Raw genomic sequence first — 20787 nt, 5'->3', positions numbered from 1 at the left:
GTATCTCACTTCCCCCTTCCCCCTTTACACAGAAAGAGAAAAACGAAGTGGGCCTTTCAACTGTCAGACTGACTTTTCAAATCTTTAGAATAGACTGGGCAAAAACACCAAATATGGTCTAAAATACTCAAATTGCTCCAAATTCATATGGGAGATACTTTGAATAGTTGCACACAAACACAAGCAATGATTCAATACAAAGAAACATTTGAAATCTTAAAATCCAAGTTTAGAGCTGTTTTACACGTGTACAAATTTCTCAAAAGGAAAATTTGCTGCAGACTTTTCCGTGCGCGATATTCGCGATAAAAGGGGGAAATCACACTGAGTTGGGTTCTATGGATAGGTACAGATGTTAGCTACAAGTAGGAGTTGAAATTTCGTTCCGATCACAATAACTGAGGGAGTTACAGAGGTTTAAGTGGAGGTCGTTTTTGCGAGCTATGCGGGAGAATTGAAGACAAATATGCCCTTTTAAGAACGACAATTGGGTTTGCTTACACTAAATTAAAGACTAGCAAAAAGTAGAATGTCACAGCGGAAGGTAATTTATGGCCGATTATAACAGTTCAGGTGTGATACTCTGCTTTCTGTTTGGTTTGGGAATTACCCTTCTTAATCAATCAATCAATGGGAAGTTAGGGTTAGGAACACATGTGAGAGAAGAGTCGTGCACAGATAGTTCTAACAATGCTGGTTCTAAATGAAGCATAGGATGGATATAAGCTAGGGACAAGACTATGCAAAATACATATTCTAGATGACACAGTTCTTCCTATTTATACTCAATGGATACGTTTTTAAATGGGCTGGGCACATCGGACTGGACGGGGTCAGCAAGGCGTTTTGGTCACCGCACGGCACAGGACTGGACAGGGTCAGCAAGGCGCTCTGGTCACCGCACGGCACAGGACTGGACGGGATATGCCCTTCTTGGTTCTGAGGATTTTTCAATTCTGCAGGCAAGCAGTAACAGCACAGCCCGGCTGTATTATGATCCTTCCCCTAGGCTTTTGGGGTTCTTTTCTAGCATTTGAGACATAGCTGAGAATGGTTCAGCTATGCAATTGGCCCTTGCTTTGCCAAGTTTCTGTAGTCTGGAACAAGAAAGATGTAGATTTCAGCAGCAAGGTGCTCCACCAGCATCAGGAGAGTGAGTGGATCTGTGTGTCTCTATGTCTGGTGAGCTGTCTCTATTTATGCTATGAAATTACATCATACAGGGGGTGTGTGGGCCGGCTTCTCTAAGCTTGCCCCTTTGTGCTGGGATAGGGTCAATACTTCATCTCCGCCTTGCAATTTGAGTGATTGGCTCAAGACTGGGTGATGTCAGGTTTATGATTTTCTATTACAATCCCCAGATACCTCCCTTTAGCCACTTGTTTCAAAATTGGATTTTGCCTTAAAACACACATTTCTACATTAGTCACTTTTCTACAAATTACACACAAAGATGCCATATTTTACATAGCAGCTATTCCTCGAAACCCTGTAGCTGTGGGATCAGGTCTCCCCTTTCCGCTATGACACACTTTCTGATTTTTCTGCAACTTTCCACAAATATGCATGTTTAACAAGGGGACATGCGTGTAAATTTTCACAATTCTAACAGTCATGTATTTTGCGTAAAATCACATTTCCTGCCATTCCTTTCCAGAACATGTCACACGGTTTTGCCGCCTCTTAAAACGTGCCGGCAGAAATGAACTTAACAATTCTGTCATTTTTATATTTTTCACAATTTTGACTAGCAAGTTATAAGTATTTTAAAAAAGTGTTCTTTGTCAATGTTCAGCCACGGATGGTTGTTTGGGTCCGCCTCTTTTTGTCTCCCTGCAGTCCAGGAGCAGTCTCCTCCTTGTTTGTTCCTGGCAGAGGCCATTTATGACCCTCATTACACTTCGAATTTCCTGCTCTGCAGCTTGTCATTGTTCCTTCTGCCTCTGTAGACCAAATTGTGTCTCAACCTAGCAAATAACACTTCCCTGTGAGTTGCTGCTGAGGGAAGGCCTTTGCTTCTGTGTGAAAAACATGCTACTCCAGTTTTGCAGCTTCAGCCAGGTTTAATTTAATTGTTAAATTCTTTTGGCTTTTCCTTAGCACAACACAAACTTGTTGTATCAAATAACACATAGAATTCTCCTTCAAGATTCTAAACCTGTGGAGTCAAAAACAACTATAATATGGGTTACCATCAGTAACAGGCCTCTTATATTGCAAGCATTTGACTTTCAGTTTATAATATGTTAAAGTTTAATTAGGAAGGCCCCTGACAGCTGTCATCACAAGTAGCCCTTTGCTGCACAGATATTTTTTTTTACAGATCCACAGACATGCCACTTTTGCTGTGAAAATCTCTTTATGCTCTTAGCCTTTCAGGACATTGTAAGGTCACAGTGATTCCTTAAACTAAGTGAATTGTAGCACCCAGCGAGAATTTTGAATATTTGAAAGGTGTTCTGTACCAGCATTCTGAAGTTTCAGCAGCAAAGAAAAGGTGATTTAAAACCATATTGGAGTTTCATTTAGCAAAGCACTGCTTTTTCCTTCTGCAATCCACTTTCAATTGTTGTGGAGCCCAGTGACACATTTCAGTAGTGAGAGCTCTGGTACACCACTGACAACAGGTGTGGCAGATTGGTTTCATCTTTTTGTGCATTGTAAAGCGCGATTTTCAGGTGTTTTGGCATGCACAAGGGTTTTGCAGCCATTTTGAAGTTTCTGGCACCACCATAACACAGTGATGCAGCATAGCAAAGCAAAAGTGGGTCAAAACATCCCACAACATTAATGCATGTACTGTCCCAAAATTGTCACTTCAGAACAGGCAACATATTAGTAGAGCATGGCATGTCTCGCTGATGTCATTGGTTTGAACACATCAACCAAGGGCTGAAGGTGAAAAACATGTTTCTCGCTTACTCTCATTTTCTTGATGGAAATATTAGACTTATTTAAAGGAGTGACCATGTGAAAGGGAGGCGCCGGTCTCAAGCTGCAGTTACAGCCTTTTCAGAAAGATGTTGTACACATGCACGCACAACAATAATATCATGTTTTTGTAAAGAGACGGATAGTTGACTCCATTAATTTCTAAACACTAGAAAAATGAGTGTTATTAATTCCCACTGTAATGTTATTTGTTTTCTCGACAACCGAAGCAGGATGAAAGGCTGAACCGAACCTAGTACATGATATCTGAAGCAAGAGCTTTACTCGCTAAGCTTTCTTAACTTAGGCTAATGCAACAGTAAGATGCATGCATTACACTGATTGTACTCGTATTGTGCCTGCCAGAGCCGTCCCTATGTTGTGCATCAAGGCTGCAGAGGAAACCATACATATTTTGTAAAGTATAAAGCCCATTCGTGTGTGCTTACAAACGTGGTAGAAAAGTATAATGGATGACACATTACCCACTTGGTCGAGTAGGAGGGGGCATGGAAGACTGAATGGGGACTCTAGAGACTGGCCGATACAGGATAGGATGTGAGGCTAACAGAAAGTATAGCTTAGCCCCATATTAACATAATGTTGGGAAGGGGAGAGGGCCACTATCTTCTCGCACCCCCAAGCGCTTTAGGATAAGGCAAAGGCTGCTGCAGGCACTGTAAAAGACCAAGGGGGAGAGGGACGCCCTGAAGGCTTCTTTATGATTACATTCTTGCATGCTTTATAGTCACAGCACACATGCAAGACTAGCAGCCATATTGTGGCACAAAGCTTAAACGTAGTGGGCCATTCAACACCCCGGGTCTAGGCCACGAACACAAGCAAAGGAATAGGTTGCATCCCAAGCACTGAGGAGAAAGGCCAGAGCTACACAGATCCATAAAGCCTTTATAGTCCTACAAATGTGGCCAAACTTTGCGGCCTGAGAGGAATGTGCCATGCAGGGCCATGGGAGGTGGTCTGCGTGTCTGTGAAAATAGCAATCCCAGGAGAAGGGGGGCATGGGCCTCCAACCGCCACCTGTCCCAATTCTAAGTTATAGTACCCAAATTTCTTAGCCATGCTACCCCTGAATTCCAGGATACCAGCCAGCCCCAGACCACTGATCATAAAGCTGATAGACCCCCGATCGATCAAGAAAGATCAGAAAGCAGGCTTCTCTTGCCTTCACTTCTGGGTCACGTGATTTGTGCTGGAAGGTGCATGGGGGGGGATTAAATTACAGCCCAGAACGAGGGTGAAGACCTTGGAGACGTACCGGCCTGTCTGGGAGCGAGTGAAGTGAGTGCACGTTAGTATGGCCTCTGCTTTCCCCCCGCAGGGCCCCGTCTGCTACATAGACAAATATATTTTGTGCAGCTCGCAAGTAAATTGCCAATTATTTCGCCTGTGACCGATGATGAATGCAGCATCACCCATGTGGAAGAAGATGGACGGGGGTGGGACCAATGGCCTGGCATCCCTTATGGAGCAGGTGGCCCATGTGTAGTGTCTCACCAACCAGCCGCAGGTTTTCAATGTATGTAATGTTGTCACTGATGCCGCTATGTGCCCATATAAGCGCTTTGGGTTAAGGCGCTATATAAATAACACATCATTATCATTATCATTATATAACGTACCGTGTTGGGTTCTGTCCCTGGCCCCAAATGACTCTGACACTCCAGGTGAACAGTTAACTCATTTACTTAGTTCAGGGTTCATCAAATACAGTTCTTGAGACAAACAAGTAGTAGGGGACCTAGGACACCTCTCTCAGGGCTTACATCCTTCCAACTGACAAACCTGGTTCACTCTAATAGGTAAACATTTTAAGCCCTGCATTCCATCTCAAGATTCCAGTCACTTGCACCATAAGCAGAACACAACACATCTTCCCTCTATAAGGACAACCAGAACAGCAATAATATGTGGGTGACAAGATCAACAATTAGTCAAAGATTTGTTCAATAAAGTCAAACAATTCACAACACAACAGGACATCTCAGAAAAAAAATTGACCAAAATCTGTTAACATCAAAAGTCCATACATGCATCAATATTCCAAAAGTCCTCCTGTGAAGAGAAACATGTTAAACTACATATCACAACTAAAAAGGGAGATATGTACCTACACCATATCACTCTAATCAACTAATATATATCAGCTCTAGTATATCAACCCTAATCCACTGATATCACTTCTAATATGTCCCTCAAGTCACTCCTTTAACTCAAGCTAAACCTCCCTCACCAGAGCACCCACATACAGAATCCCCAGCCATCCTGTTCATACGTACCGTCACTACCAATAGCGCATCAGTCACATTTCAAAAACATTGCTACCAGCAAGAAGTATACTCTCAACTATGCACCATAAGATCAGTTGCGTACATAACATCAGCTTTGTGCAGCATCCCTCAATCCCACATTGGAAAAAAGGCCCTTAAAGCGAATACGTTAACATTGCACAAAATAAAACATCTTTGCACTTCATCATTGTGCACGCCGCTCTCGCTGTGCTCCTCCTCCTGCCAGCACCGAGCACACACAAGTACCTTTGGGGAAACACGCCCCAGTTTCCCTCTGGTGAACGAAACGAAAGACAGGTTCCCAACATTTCTTTCTTGCCAGCCGTAACGCTGGCATTCACCGGCATGCCATCCTCTGCCGGCCGCATTGACTGTTAACTGCATCATCATCATAGCTGCACAATATTCGCACTGCTTGCTGCGCCTATCCCTTCATGCCGCACTGCTTCACGACACGCTCCTGCTGCTCTCTCGCCATAGGAACCCATGACGTTCCAAGAACGCAGCACACCATTGAAAGCGTTGGGACGTCTTGAGGTTCTCTTTTCAAAACCTTTCCACTCCTTCAAAGCACTAAAGTACCAAATGTTTATAGTAGTGATGACTTCACTACACCAGCTCATCGCCATCACCCCTGCATTCCAAACTACGTTATCACTCACCCACATATTATTGCTGTTATGGTTGTCCATATAGGGGGAAGATGTGTTGTGTTCTGCATCTGGTGCACATAAGTACAATCTTGAGATGGAATGCAGGGCTTAGAATGTTTACCTATGAGAGTGTTCAATGTTTGTCAGTTGGAAGGATGTAAGCCCTGAGTGAGGATGCCGGTGGGTGTCCTATGTCCCCTACTACTTGTTTGTCTTAAGAACTGTAAGAAGTAAATGAGTTAACTGTTCACCTGGAGTGTCAGAGTCATTTGTGGCCAGGGACAGAACCCAACACGGTACATTATATGGGCACATAGCGTCACTTGCATCAGATGCAGAACACAACATCCCGCTCATGCAGATTTTGCAATAAAGTCCTGCAGCCACTGTAAGTAATTAGACCATCCACACGGGTAGTGCGCACTCACCTGGCCTTTTACATTTTTTTGTAAGAAATAGAATGATGGGAGATCAACCTCAGAAAATGTGTGGGGCTAATCCGCACACATTTTCCTATGCTCACCGCACAACAAACACATAGTTAAGTGTACTCCGGGGGGACACAGCCTACAGGCGCAGTCCTCCCTGTTACCTTTAGCTGGAATGTGACAGCCACGGATACATCAAAGCATCTCAGGAAGGGGGAAGGCAATACCTTCCTACTGCCATGGCCAGCCTAATTAAATATCAAAGGCTCCATGTTGTCCGCCCAGTTATATTGTCAAAGTTCTGTGTAGTGGCAGCGCATTGTGAGAAACCTGAAGGGGTCTCACCCGATAGTCCCCCCGAGATCTGTCGTACTGGTGGCCAGGACACAGCCATCGCTATTGGATCCGGTTCCTGGGGGTGGACCAGTGGTTAAGAATCACCTGGCCGTGGGGTCTTCAGGGAGTGGAAGTGGGACACTGAGCGTTGAGACGCGGTATCCCCTTCCCTCTAACACATTTTCCCCATCCTACCCTGTAGGAGATTTAGAAGCTCGGCCGCTCCTTTTCCCACACACTTTCTTACACGGTAACAGACAACGGACTAACACCAGAGCGGTTTACCTGACATGCCCCAACACACGGGTCAGGCAGAGTCAGGCAATTAACAATAATCACGCACACCTGCTGGCCCTTTACTTTCCCCACAGGGATAAAAGGCAGATCACGAAAGCACACGTCGGGCAAGGCCGAAAGCATCAGGAGACAGCTACATAAAACCAGCAGTTTATAAGGAGAAGAAAGGCGGTGAGACCTCGAAGGACAACGAAGGGGGAAATACCCTTGCCCTTTTTAACTCAGACCCGCGAGGCCTCCGAAAGGGAAAGCATAAGACTAGGAGTTGCAGCTCGCGTGCGGAACAGCAGACGGCAAAGGTACACGGGGTCTCCCGATTTGATAACACAGAGGCAAGCTGGCTACTGAAATAGATTAACTGTTCGAAAGAAAGACCCAAGTGAACCCAACTGAGGAAGGCCCTAACTACAAGAAGGATCTGTGCCCGGAGGATGGAGATTCTGGGGAAGATAGCAATCACTCAAAGGTGCAGGATCACCGAGACAACCTTTGTTTTTTGTCGCTGTAAATAAGTAGGCCTTCAAAGGCAACAGACTTTGTCAGGAAAGAGACTTAGCCTCTGAAGTTTTTGATATCATTGAAATGGAACTGTGACCCTCGTGCTGATGAGGCCCAAGTCCCACCTTATCCCATGCTTATAATGTGGGGAAGGGAAAACCAGCCATACCATCCTGACTTTTCATTTTGGGAACACTTCTTTCTTTTCTGGTGAACATTATCCCACTCTTTTCATAATTTAGCTGTAAGGATTGCCAATCATTTTTTGTTGTTGTATGGGCCCTTTTTTTCTGAGAGGACGCAACTGGGGCTGCCTTATTATTTGATGGTCGTAGCTTGAACTTTAAGCTAGCTCCCACCCCTCTGTATAACGAACAGTGAATGCCATGGCTGGGACAACTGTTTAAAGTAGGCAACACCTGCAGGGAACACCCTTTCAGAGGGAAGAGGTATATGATTTGATGGAGACAGAAAGTCTGTTCTCACCACACACTTCAAGGAAGACCTATGCTTTGATCAGGAGTCACAGAGAGCTCAATTCACCTGAGAGACACTTTGATCCAAAACAGACAGGAAGATGGGTGGGACTTAGTAGTACATGTCACCCCTTACCTTTCCGGTTTCAAAGCACTCTGGTTATGACTTCACGCATAACAGAAGATTGTTGATGGGGACCCAGGACCGGTTCATTAAGGAAGGCTTAGCATGCACCAATCACTGGGGCTCATTTGGCTTTAAAAGAGGGTTGAGCCCCTCTTTTAGCAGATCATCCGATGACTTCGAAAGGCGTAAGAAGAAAGACTAATTTGGCCTCTGGCTGAAGTTACAGTTTGCCTTGCATCTTCCGCCAGTTAAGGAAGGCCAGGATTTCCAAGAGGGAAGCAAGATCCCTCCCCTAAACATCTCCCAGGGAACAGGGATAGATACCGGATTCAGGACCTGTCCAGCAGCTCCAGAACTGGTACACAGCCAGCACACAGCGTGCTCTGCTAGGTTCTGCCAGCAAGCTTCCTAGGTGAGAAGGGCCAGAGAGTCTCTGAACAAAGGACAAGGCCTTTGCCTGCAAACACTCTCCTCAGCCTTGGGCTAGGAGGAGTGCCACAACAAGCATCAATCAGCATCCATCTTTTAAGGACATATTCGAGGCAGTCCAACCCTCGAACTGCGACCGGCTGCAACACTGATTGGTGTCATGCTGCAGTCATTAAAGCCATCCAAGATGCCTCGACCAGCATTCCAGATCCACCAACCAGCACAGAGACAATGATTCTTGACCCGGAGCCACTGTGTAGGCCAGCCTGCAGCCGTCCGTCCACCCTCGCTTGCTGAACTGCCTGCCGCCTGATACCTGCAGCCGTCTCCCGTCTTGAACTCTGACGCAAGAGCTGCAAAGCATTCTGGAACCGACTATACGCTGTCGAGCATCAAGATCATCTCAAGCACCAGGTACATTGTGGTTCTGTCCCCTGGTCCTTCTGCAAAGGCCCATAGTGACATTTATGACCCCTTGCTCCCTTGGTGCTAAAACCAAATCACCTTGAACAGTTAAGACTGATTGCTTTACCGACTATCCTCCTGTCAGTACCCAGAGTGCATCCCTTTCCTTCGTGAAACTGTCTGTCCTCTGTGTTCCTTTACAGGGTGGGCTGTATTTTGTAGTGTGCTTGAACTGTCTGTTGTAATAATAAAGTAGATATTTTTATACAATCTTGACTGGACAGTTCCGTTTATCATTGGATAATAATTGTATTTTTGCTGTGTTGCAACTAACCAACAATCCACGACCTTACGGAGATAAGCCTGCCGTTCCGTCCAAGTTATCAAATTTGGATAAGGGGGTTTATAATTTACTTGCATTTCCAATCTGTTTGGATCCCTTCTGGTGTATTAGATGTGTGGGGCCGATTGATGGTTTAGAAACTGATATTCATCCCTGGACCACTGGTGCCCTGGAAGTTGATTTGTCACAGTCGCAGAGTTCTTTGTTGGCGCTTTCCATTTTTGTGTGAAAATAAACTTGTTATCCTTGGTAGAAGTATATTGGGACTTTTTCCCCTAGCAGGTTGTATTTTTTCTGGTCTGAGCGTCTAAGGGGGCTTTCTTAAAATATCTAAAGGTTGTGGACGTGAGGGGTGCTTCAAGTGGGAGGAGATGTCTCTTAAGAAAGTGATTTTGAAGTCTACCAATGCAGGAATGTTCTTAATCTCTGGGGAAAGGGAGTTCCCGTGGTGGGTGGCTGTGTGGAAGAATGAGCGGAAGTGGGACGCAGCAAAAGGATGGGCCGGGGGACAGCACGATTCAGCAGTGCGTGAGATTTGACAGTTCAAGAGGGAGATTAGCAAGCGATAGAGTCAGAAAGGTATCGTATGGTATGGTAATGTTTAGTTATAAAGCCCCTATACACAGGAAAGTGTTTCAAAGCACTTAAGGAGGGTGGGGAGCATGGGGAAAAACAACAGTCACTCAGAGCCCTTGAAATTCTGAGACGATAAAGGTCTGCACAGGCAAAGTAAGTGCATACAGTACATTAACAGTTGGGGCACAGCAAATAAGCCTAACAACCATTCTGCAGTTTTACCAAGTGCAATTAAGGGGTGAGGACAAGGGGGTGAAGCGGACAGACGATCTTCAGGCAAGGTGCATTTGGATCGTGCAAGTGCACAGACGGTCACAGGGAGTGACGTAGGGAGCCACTCTAACGGGTTTTTTCTCAAGTGCAGTGAGGATGGGTTGGGTGCAGGGCCCTGAGGGAAGTGCGAGAGAGGGCTGGTAGGGGTGTCAGGGACCTATGAGACTCTGAGGTGTAGGGGCAAGTCCGTTGATAGATTTAAAGACCAGTAGAAAGTATTTGAAACAGGGTCGTTTTGCATGGAGAGCCAACCAGCTTGGAGGCCGTGAGCAGAGGCTTGAGTGAGTTTAAAGGGAAGTGGAAGTGTATGGATGGAAAAGTTGAGAACTTTGCTAAGATGTGCCAAGGAACAGAGTGAGAGACTGAGGAGGAGACTGGAACAGAACTAAAGTTTGCAGAAGGTGAGAGTGGAGATCAAAGACTTAGTTGAGTGGAAAGTGAAGTGGGGAAATGTTTCTGCTGCTAAGAAGGCTGAGTTTAGCAGTACATAAGTACAGCTAAGGAACTGGTGGCATTCATGATTGATGTCAAGGAGGACCCGTGGGTGGGGGGGCGCAAGTCCTGATGGGTGGGTTTAGAAAAGGAGGAAAGAAATAAGTGGAGGGAAGAAGTAGATTTGCATCAGGAGATGGACAACAGAGCCCAATGCAGCAGAGAGAGCCGCTAGAATGAGGATAGTCAAGAGCTGACAGTGATGAGCAATAGTGAGGAAGATGGAGACCTGGGTGGAAGCTGTTTCCATGCAGTGTCTGCTCCGATAAAATATTATTGTACTGTGGTCTTGCTGGGTGGGTAGTCTAATGTAATGATTTCTCGTTCTAATATGATAATTGTCCCTAGATTAATGATTAATGTTTTTCTCTCTCAACATTACTGTCAAACATGACTTCTTTGAGGAAGTACCATAGCCACATCATGTGACATGTGTTGGGGTATCGCAGTCCATGTGTGCTAAATGCATTATCGTACCCTTGAATTTTTTTGAGATTCAAAGACAGCCCACAAAGATCGCAATCAAGTAAACAAGGTCAGACAAATGATATTGCAAGAAAGAATTACATACATGAAAACCAATGTTCCACAGCTGAGGGGTAAAACCCCGAAGCATGCTTAGAGATGCACAGAAGCTCAGTCTTTCATCTTCATAATGAAGTGACACAAGACAAGAAAGACCTGCATTAGCACATAGAAGCACAGCGGGCCAGGTCCCTCAGTACGAGGTCAATGTATTTTGTTATGCCTTTTTACCCTTGATTCAGCAGTATTACCAAGAATAGCTTCCTGTTGTGGGAGCCTCCACAACCTTGACACAATATCCCTACATCTTCACCTCCGCACTGCACCCACCATCACTACTTTCAGAAAGAGCCTCATACCTAACCCTGAACCTTGAACTCCTCTCCTACAACTTGTCTATCCAATCCTGAAATATTTTGTAACTTCAGTTTAACTTCCCACCTTTGAAACTTGTAACTTGCTCTCAGACCCTCTGGGTAGGGCCAGCAGTGAACACAAATTCCAATACTTGGTCTAAGCACCTGCCCTGCGTGCCGTGCCCCTCTGTACCTGCCTGATTAGCTAACCACACTATCGGCCTATATGTTTGCCCTGTTTGCCCTGCCGTGCTGACCCCCACCCTAGACATCGTCCCATACGCTGCACACCACTGCCCTTTGCCCTTTATCACTCTACCTTTTGATCATGTATCTTCCCACTATTTACACCATTCTACTCAAGACGATACTAAATTTAATCAGCACTATCCACCCCATCATGGCACACACACTGCACCTAGCTAACTTTGCGCCCCCTCCCAATCAACACCTAAACCAGACGACTTGGGGCACCCTACCCTGTAACCCTCTCCATAGAAACCTGAGACTACGAGCGAGACTCCCGAAACTTTACGAACCCTCAGCTAAATGACCTCACCTCCCTGCTAGTAACAATGCCACTATCCGGCACCACCTCCAGCTCAACAGTCGCATTTCGCGTGATTCCATCTACAACCATCCTCACACCCAACCCCCTCCATCGGAACCTAACCCGACCAGTATTAAAGGGGCACTAATAAATGCTGGTTCAATGGTGGCGATTGCCACAGAAATAGCTGACCTTCTCCAATCTGACAAAATGGACTTCCTGGCTATCACTGAATCCTGGCTAGACCCAGCAGCAGGCCCAGCGATCATGCTAGCTATACCCCAAAATTATACCCTACTCAGAATTGATCGCACCAAATCCCGAGGCGGAGGCCTGGCCATAACAGCTAAAACAAGCCTAGCCCTAAGACTCACCTCGTCACAAACGGTAATGGACTCCTGCGAGTCCCTTACTGCAAAATTGACGATCTCAGATACCAAGTCCATAACCATTTTTCTCATATACAGACACCCCGGCCCACTTGGCACCTTCGAAGAAGACCTCACTAACATCCTTTCTGACAATCTTACAAACTCATCTCAGTGCCTCCTACTAGGAGACCTCAACATAGGGCACAACGACCCTACTGACCAAAATGCCATGCACATTAATAATTCCCTCGAGGAATTAGGGTTCACCCAAAAAGTCACAGCCCCTACCCACATTAAAGGTAGGACACTTGATTGGATTGCAGAACTCAACTGCCAGATATCCATCACTACTACTACACCTCAGCCTTGGTCCGATCACTACTTGATTGCCTTTGACATAGCGACCACACCCCCCACCCCTTGTCACCAGCATAGCCCCAGCCATCCACACTAGAAAGAAAAGCAACATTACAGCTGAAAATCTAATTCCCATGATTCTTCCCACGCTAAACTCCCTTCCTGACCACTCAGACCTGCAAACTTTGGTGGAAGAGTACAACAAAATAATGCTATCCCCCATAGATACCATAGCGCCATTCAAACTTAGAAAAAGCAAACCTAAAAAGCATGTGAACACCTGGTTCACCCCCCACTTGAAAGCTATTAGACTTGACAAGTGGAAGCATGAGCAAATATGGAGACTAGACCCCTCCATCAGCAACCAAAATAACCTTAGCAAAATATCTGCACTTTATAAAAGAGATATTACTATAGCTAAACATACCTCATACAATCTGCGCAGTACCCAAGGCAAATCGAACACTAAAGAGTTGTTCACCATACTCAGAGTTAGAATCACCCATCCAACCTCCAGACACCTATCTAAAGAACAAAGACTGGTGCACCAGTATCCAAACTCCTCTATCTAATAAGATAACAACCCTCCAAGCTAAGATTAACAACAAAAAAGAAACCCTCCTGCTGTCGACCAACCTTAACACAACATCTAAGCCGCAGCAGACAACCAACCCACCCCACACCTCATACGCTCCCTTGAACTTCAAGAAAGTATCCATCTTAGAAGTTGAAAAAACTATCCTCACCATTAAACCATCCAACTGCCACGGAGACCCTTTCCCAGCCCAAACCATCAAAGACGCTGCTCGCGACCTATCACCATTCATCTCCAAACTCATAAACGCTTCCTTCTCCACAGGTACTGTCCCCAACAACCTGAAACAGTTCTGGGTCCTTCCCCTACTCAAAAGACAAACCCTCGACCCATCCATCCCTACTAACTATTGCCCAATTACCACAGTCGCATTCTTGCTCAAAATTTTAGATAGAATGGCGTACACTCAAATCCAACAATACTCGGAAAGTAACCACCTCCTTGGGGTACGACAATCGGGTTTCAGACCACAACATGGAACTGAGACTGCGCTTGTAGACCTCAAGGCGCAAATAAACGCACTGAGAGACGATGGCAGGGCGGCCCTACTGCTGTTGCTTGATCTCTCTGCGGCGTTTGATCTAGTCGACCACAAGACCCTTTGTAATCACTTAGACTCCGCAGCACACTTCTCACAGGAGGCAATAGGATGGATTAAATCATTCCTAGACAATAGGACTATGTGTGTCTTCTCGCCGCTAGCTGCGACAGACCCCATACCCATCACCTGTGGTGTGCCACAGGGTTCCTGTGTATCACCTACTTTGTACAACATATTCACAAAGCCCCTTTTTGATGATCTAGATGGCCTGGGTATCACCTACACTAACTATGCCGATGATACACAGATCCTCATCCCATTGACGGGCGATTATAACAAGGATTTGGCCTTTGTGGATAGAGTAGACCTCATCATCCAGGAATGGATGGCCTCCCACAGTCTATGCCTGAATGATGACAAAACAGAACTCCTCATCCTCGGCTCACCTGCCCACCTCATCAAACTAGGTCAAAATTACTCCAACTTCATAAAAGACAACAACAATATCAAAGTAGCCAAAGTGGTCAAAACCTTAGGCTTCTACCTGGAATCCACACTCACTTTCGCCCAACAGGTCAATTCATTGGCCTCATCTATCGCCTACACTTCAAGCTAATCTGAGCAGCCAAACCCTTCCTATCATCTAACAACTGCATTACCCTAGCAAGAGCCCTTGTCTTGTCCAAATTGGACTATTGCAACGCCTTATACCTGGGCAGCAATAAATATATAACCAATAAAATTCAGATCCTACAAAACAATGCTCTGAGAGCAGCCTTAAGCCTCCCTAAGAAAGACCATATCTCCGACCTCAGAAGATCCAACAACGGGCTCTCCACTAAAGACAAAATATTCCTTAAAACTGCCTCCTTGACTCATAAATGTCTCCATTCTACGGCCCCACAATACCTTACAGGTAGAATCACCAGACAACAATCCAACCGCATCACGAGATCTGTCAACGCAAATCTCCTAATGGTGCCCATATTCAAACGCACCAAGTCTGGAGGCAGTAGCTTCCCGTTTAAAGCCGCCCAACACTGGAACTCCCTTCCTCTGCTATTGAGGGAAGACTTACCCTACTCACGCTTCAGGTCCAATCTTATCCAATGGCTCAAGGAAAACGACCATTGACAGGCACCCAACCATGCCCTGATTAGCATTCATGCATGCACTGTACATATGTATATTACTCCTATTTTCTATGGTGCCTCACTGTTGTGTAACCTGCATCCTACATCTGTACATTTTTATGTAAATCTTGCTATGTTGTACCTCATGTTTGACGCCGCACAGCAATGTAACCTAAGCTGAACAACCCTCTTGATGTCTTTTGGACCCTGATACCCTTGGGTCTGGCGCGCACTACAAATATTAAAACAAACAAACAATAAATAAAATAAAAAAATAGCACAAGCTCACTGCTGTTCACATTTCAGTACCATAGATGACAGACATCTTAATTTTGGAAGGAAAGTAAAAAATGTAGCCTTCTGTGTGTACCAAGATCATTTCCCCCAGACACATTATCAGGAGAAATCCAGAGACTCCAGCTATCACCTGGAAATCATGACGTCCAGTCATTCGCCTCCTAATAGACAAGGGGAAGGTGATATAACAAGGCAAATGTAGGCAGCTTCTTAGGGCACCACCAACAGAGGGTGTCCCATTTGGTCCTTCACAACAAATGATCGGCCCCACTGTATGGAAGAGGTGACAAAATGACACTTAACGCACAGGGCCCAATTGTATAACACACTTAGAATATGAATAGCCCTCGTGCCCCTTACACACCAAACACTACTTGATCTCTAACCTACAATTCTTGCAAACCTTCCTTGCAATCTCAATACGTATATTAACCAAACACATACTCTTTGTGTCTTATCGCTTTAGAGGATAGTAAATATACAGTGGATTAACACCCACCCACTCTAATGCAAGCATTTCACCGCTGCCCGACTCCCTCCCTGCGTCTGCAACCTCCTTCCCTGCTTCCCCTCACGCTTACTTGGATCTTGCTCTCCTTCACAGCAGGCTATAGTCCAGCTGCCCCAGGAGGAGGCATAATACACCATGGACAAGGATTAGTGCTTTGAAATAACTAATGTGGATATTCTGAGGAGCAAAATAGTACAGCAACATAATATATTTATTTATTTCATTTGTAGGGCAGCTAAAACCTCCGGCAGCAGGGCGCTGTTGCGAACGTTACATTTATACACAAGCTTGATTCATAACAGAGGGCATATCTGTAATCAATTGGGAAAAGACATTCAATTAGGAAAAAGAAGTTCAGGACATTGAAGACATAGATTGCATGCAGGGTAATATCCAGGTCGACAGTAGTTTAGGCAAAGAGCCAGGTTGTCAAGGTTTTTCAGAAGGCCCAGTTTGAGTTCTCTGCTCTTAGTTCTGCTCTTAGATCCATAACATAGCATAACAGGTGTCTCGGTGTAATAATAGGATTTGACAATGTGTATTGCTATTGGAATGCTTGTGAGCCTCCCTTGGAACACAGCTCATCAGTGGGCAGAGAGGTGACTGGCGCAAAGGAAACAGCACTGGCCAGGGTCGGATTGGACCCTCGGCCTTTCGGCCCGTGTCAGGCCGAAATCGTCCCTCGGGAGTGGGGGCCAGTTTTGAAAAGATTTTTTTTTAAAATATATATATTTTTTTTATTACAAAAAATTAACACTTGTAACAGCATAATTCAACAAAGCAAGGTAACACATGTTACCTTGCTTTGATGATTTATTTGCATGCATGATGAGTGCATGATAAATTATGATGCATGCATCATTCACATGCGGCACAGTGCCCCGTGGAGTTGCTGTGCTGTTGTATTAGTGATAAATATGTATTAGTGATATTAGGGTAAACTACCAATTTTAGAGTATAATGAGCATCCATTTCGGACTATGTATTTTGCCTTTCGCAAGTTGCAGTAATCACATGTTTTTTTTCTGCCGTTGTCTCTGTTACGATCAACACAAGACATTCCATCTCGGTGTCCTCGGTCACTTCACAAAATTCGTGTGCCTAAAAGCTTCTGTACAGTGTACAAATATTTGACCATAGCACATCAAGTGGCCATTGACTTCATTGTGCCACAATCAATGCTTTGTTGTAATGGGCCTCATTACAAGTTTGCCTGTACAATAACAATGGTACCATTAAGCTTACCGGTACCGTTGTTACTGTACCGGCAAACTACAAGTTCTGCTCGCGAGTGCCTTTTTGCCCGCCAGGGCTGACCTGACGGATGGACCGGCACCTGCGAGCAGAGCATGTCGTATGCACCATCACCATTCACGAATGGTGCCAGTACATCCTGCCTCCCCATTCTCATTGAGCCCTATGGGGCTCAAATGGGATTGGGGAAGAATATTTTCCGGCACCCGGGAATGGGCAATTACCGGGTCCACCAGGGTTGTACTAGCCCGGTAATTGCCCATTCCCGGGCAGCGGAAAAATTTGCAAGTTTGGCGGCAGCCAGCCGGTTTTACCAGCAAGGCTACCGCTGAAATTGTAATGAGGCCCAATGTGTCTATCGTTCCCATCTCCCTAGCATGCTGTTCAAGATGTTTGGTTGCATGTATAAGGTCATGTGTGCGGAGGGTATGGGATGACCTGTGAGTGTGCTGCTTTCCCTATTTTGACAACCTCTGAAGCCTGAAAGTAGATGCATGCAGGCTTGACATGCGGCCAGCTGTGCACCAGACCTGCAGATGAACTGCTGTTAAATCTCAGTTACCAGTTTAATGGTATCCACTACAGAATAATTGCTCATTTTACTACAGCCATTATGATAGCTCAATGGGCTGAGCGCTCCCTGCTGTGATGTGTGTTTGATCTGCAGGTTAGAATCCCAGCAAGGCCATCTCAGCCTTTCATCCTTCTTAAGTCGATAAATGAGTACCAACACAGGCTGGGTGATATTGTATGCATATTTGTTCTATAAAAAAGAGCTTAAGAGTAAGTACTATACAATAACATATTATCATTTGGCCTTGGACGTCCACTTGCAGTCACAGTAATTTGACAATATGGATCTATACACACAGATATTAATGATACATATAGTGATCCATTCTTGTATGAAATGTATATCACATTAGTGAAATCATAACCATATTTTTCGTAGTGTATTTAGGAACAATGCTATTTGATGCCACCTTCCTGTTTGGTCAAGGGGTGAAAGGTCATGTTTCAACACTTCCCGGGATGTCACTTTGGGGTGGGGTCAAATGACATCACTTGCGGTGATGTCATCAGAGGTCAAGGGTCGTGAAGCGAGGGGTGGGCCACTTTTTTGGGGGTGTTCGGGCCTATTTCTTGTCCCAGTCCGGCACTGGCACTTCATGTGCAAGTAGCATTACGGATCTCAGTGCTTTAATACCGCTAGTTAGGGTTCTCTCCCATCTGCTAGTTTGTCGTCACTGAACTGTTGATCAGTGTTGGGTATTTTTTTTAATGATTTAAATGTGTTCTCTACAAGCAAGACTTGTTGTGCTATCCGAATGATGAATGCGGCCACTCAAATGCATTTTTTTAAAAATTTGGCACATAAAAAATGTAGGTCATATAAGCACACTGTTTCGTTGCTATAAGAAATGTCACATTGTCGAGGAAACGAACGGGGTATATTGTATCGAAAGTAAATGACATGTCTTCAAGTATGGGCTTTCCATAGAAAGGTACACTTAAAACTAGGACTCTTCCAAACGAAGACATGGGGAGGTGGCCGGATAGGTGACTGCTGTCTGAGATTCTAGATTCAAAATTTGACACATAGTTGTGTCATATTAGAATGGATGATGAATGCAGAAGCTTTGACAGTAGTAGCTCAGCATTTGGTGTCCGTTCGCCAATGGGGCTTAGGGGGGAGGGGAAGCAGCTGTAGGGTCTTGCGAGGAGGGCCAGGGCACGACTGAGAGTCCAGGCAACATGCTTCAATGGGAACGTCTGTTCGAGTTTCAATAACCAAGCCCTTTCCCGGGAAAGCGTTCACTTTTACACAGCTCAGCTGCTTCGCGCAAAAGAATGGGCACGTTTGGGGAGGGAAATTTAAAATGTACACAACGCCACTTGGCCACGCTGCCTCCCATTCGCTGCCTTTGCCTGGCAGCCGGGGCAGGAGATCGCATAAGCAGAGGTTGGGAAAGTCTGGCGCTCTACCCGTGGGGATCAACGTTTGATTTGCCCCGTGCAGCACTCGCTAGAGACCTACCCGCTGCAATAGCAAGAGAGACTGCAGCAGTGCTAGGCGAGAGGTTTGACATCTCTCACCAATTGTGTATCACAAACATTGGAAAGTCCATAGATTTTGAGAACAATATCCCGATCCTTCCGGGAGGATAACATCCGGCAACAAATCATATTTTAGGAGAGGCGTTCCCAGAAGCACACCCCACCCAATGCTACATGAGGTTAATGGGCAAAAAACGTCAGGCTGCAACTAGACGACAATACAATTACGGGAGGGGTTTGGAATGCTTGGGAGCGCTCCCACTACCTAAACGACCCCCACCCCAAACCAAAGTTATGCCTGCTCGTAAGAGCCGCAGCATCGAACATGAACGTTTGCAGATAAAAAAAAAAATCACAATATTATCACCCACTCAGACCATGACAGGCATGTGGTTAGGATAGTCTAACCTTGTCTAAAATGTCAATGTACATAGTTGCTTGATTTGTAGAGCCCCCCCATCCCCCTCTTTCAAAGATATGGGAATGATTAACGGCAGGCAGAGGTCACGCATTTCAGCATTGTGCAGGTGCCGATTTCAACTCTGTGTAAAACCGACACTCCGGGGCAGCTGCGAAGAAAAGAAAACCCTGCCAGCTTCCCTGTCCTACACGCACAGGGAAGCTGGGGGGCGGGGATATGTCCACTTGCACCCCAACACAGAGGCCCGGGAACACAGGCATGAATATTGCGGAATCCGGGGTGCCTCTGTGGGGGCAAGCACGGGACCGGTGGGACGTGATGGCCGCTATCCTAGGACCAGCCACGGGCCGGCCGGACACAGCAACCCCAGCTGCTCCTTCCCCGCCCGAGAAGGGGCTCCGGGCACGGCTCCCGTGGAGCGCACGGGCATGAACACGCGCAGCTCTGGCACGCCCGCTGCCAAGAGTGGCAAAGTTGAAAACAGGGAGCACGTCTCCCCGTTGACATACACGGGTTCCGGGGTGTAATTACAGGTTAAGAAGTCGGGGGTGGGCGGGCAGATGAACAATGGGGTGACAGACAGTGGCTGTAAACAGGGCGAGCGCCCTGCAGCTGGCAGCCTCGCCGCCGATGTGTGGATGCCGTGCGCAGCCTCAGGGGTGCTCCAGAACTGTTGCACATGTGGAGCGGCTGCACTCGCTCCTCGCACCCGTCCACAGGCTCCCGTGGCCGGCACGGGGTGCAACTGTGAGCAGGAGGCTCCCCCAGGGCGCGTTACCTGGGTGCTGCTGGTCCCTGCTGGGCAGCGGCTGCTCTTGTCCGGGCGAGGCGGCGGAGTTCCTCTTTGTGTCCCGGGGAATGAAGCTGCCCGGATCCGCCACTCCTCCCGCGCTGGTTCCGGAACAGGGAGAGGGTCACGTCGGAAAGGCCTCGCCCAAGGCTATCACCGCTCCCCGGACAGGCACATGCGGGAAAAGCTGCTCTCCAGAGGCGAGGGAGGCACCAACTTCAACGGAGAGTGCAGAGCCAAGCCACCGGGCGACAGGAGACGCCCGGCGGCCGAAAGCGGTACTGCAACGCCGAGCGCCAGGGACTGACAGAACATCACAATCAGCGCCCAAAACGCCGGGATAGGGACGTGCATTGCCCTTCTGGGATGTTTGTCACCGTGTCTGCAGGACTAAGGACTTAATAGTGCCCCTCGCTGAATTCTTCTTCTTCTTCTTCTTAATTAACGAACGC

The 20787-nt window shown here is 46.4% G+C and overlaps 1 protein-coding gene across 1 annotated transcript in view; it reads right to left on the bottom strand.

Moving 5' to 3' along the window:
* The window catches only part of MOB3B (MOB kinase activator 3B), a 511186-nt gene extending 490609 nt beyond the window's left edge, over positions 1–20577 (bottom strand). Inside the window, exon 1 of the mRNA XM_069630919.1 lies at positions 20324–20577. The gene's annotated coding sequence lies outside the window, so the exon portion shown is untranslated. The remainder of the gene's footprint in view (positions 1–20323) is intronic.
* Positions 20578–20787: the final 210 nt, after the last annotated feature.

This window comes from Ambystoma mexicanum, chromosome 6q (genome assembly GCF_040938575.1).
Source record: "Ambystoma mexicanum isolate Mex_15411 chromosome 6q, UKY_AmexF1_1, whole genome shotgun sequence".
NCBI lineage: Eukaryota > Metazoa > Chordata > Amphibia > Caudata > Ambystomatidae > Ambystoma > Ambystoma mexicanum.
This window is presented reverse-complemented; position numbering and strand designations above follow the sequence as displayed.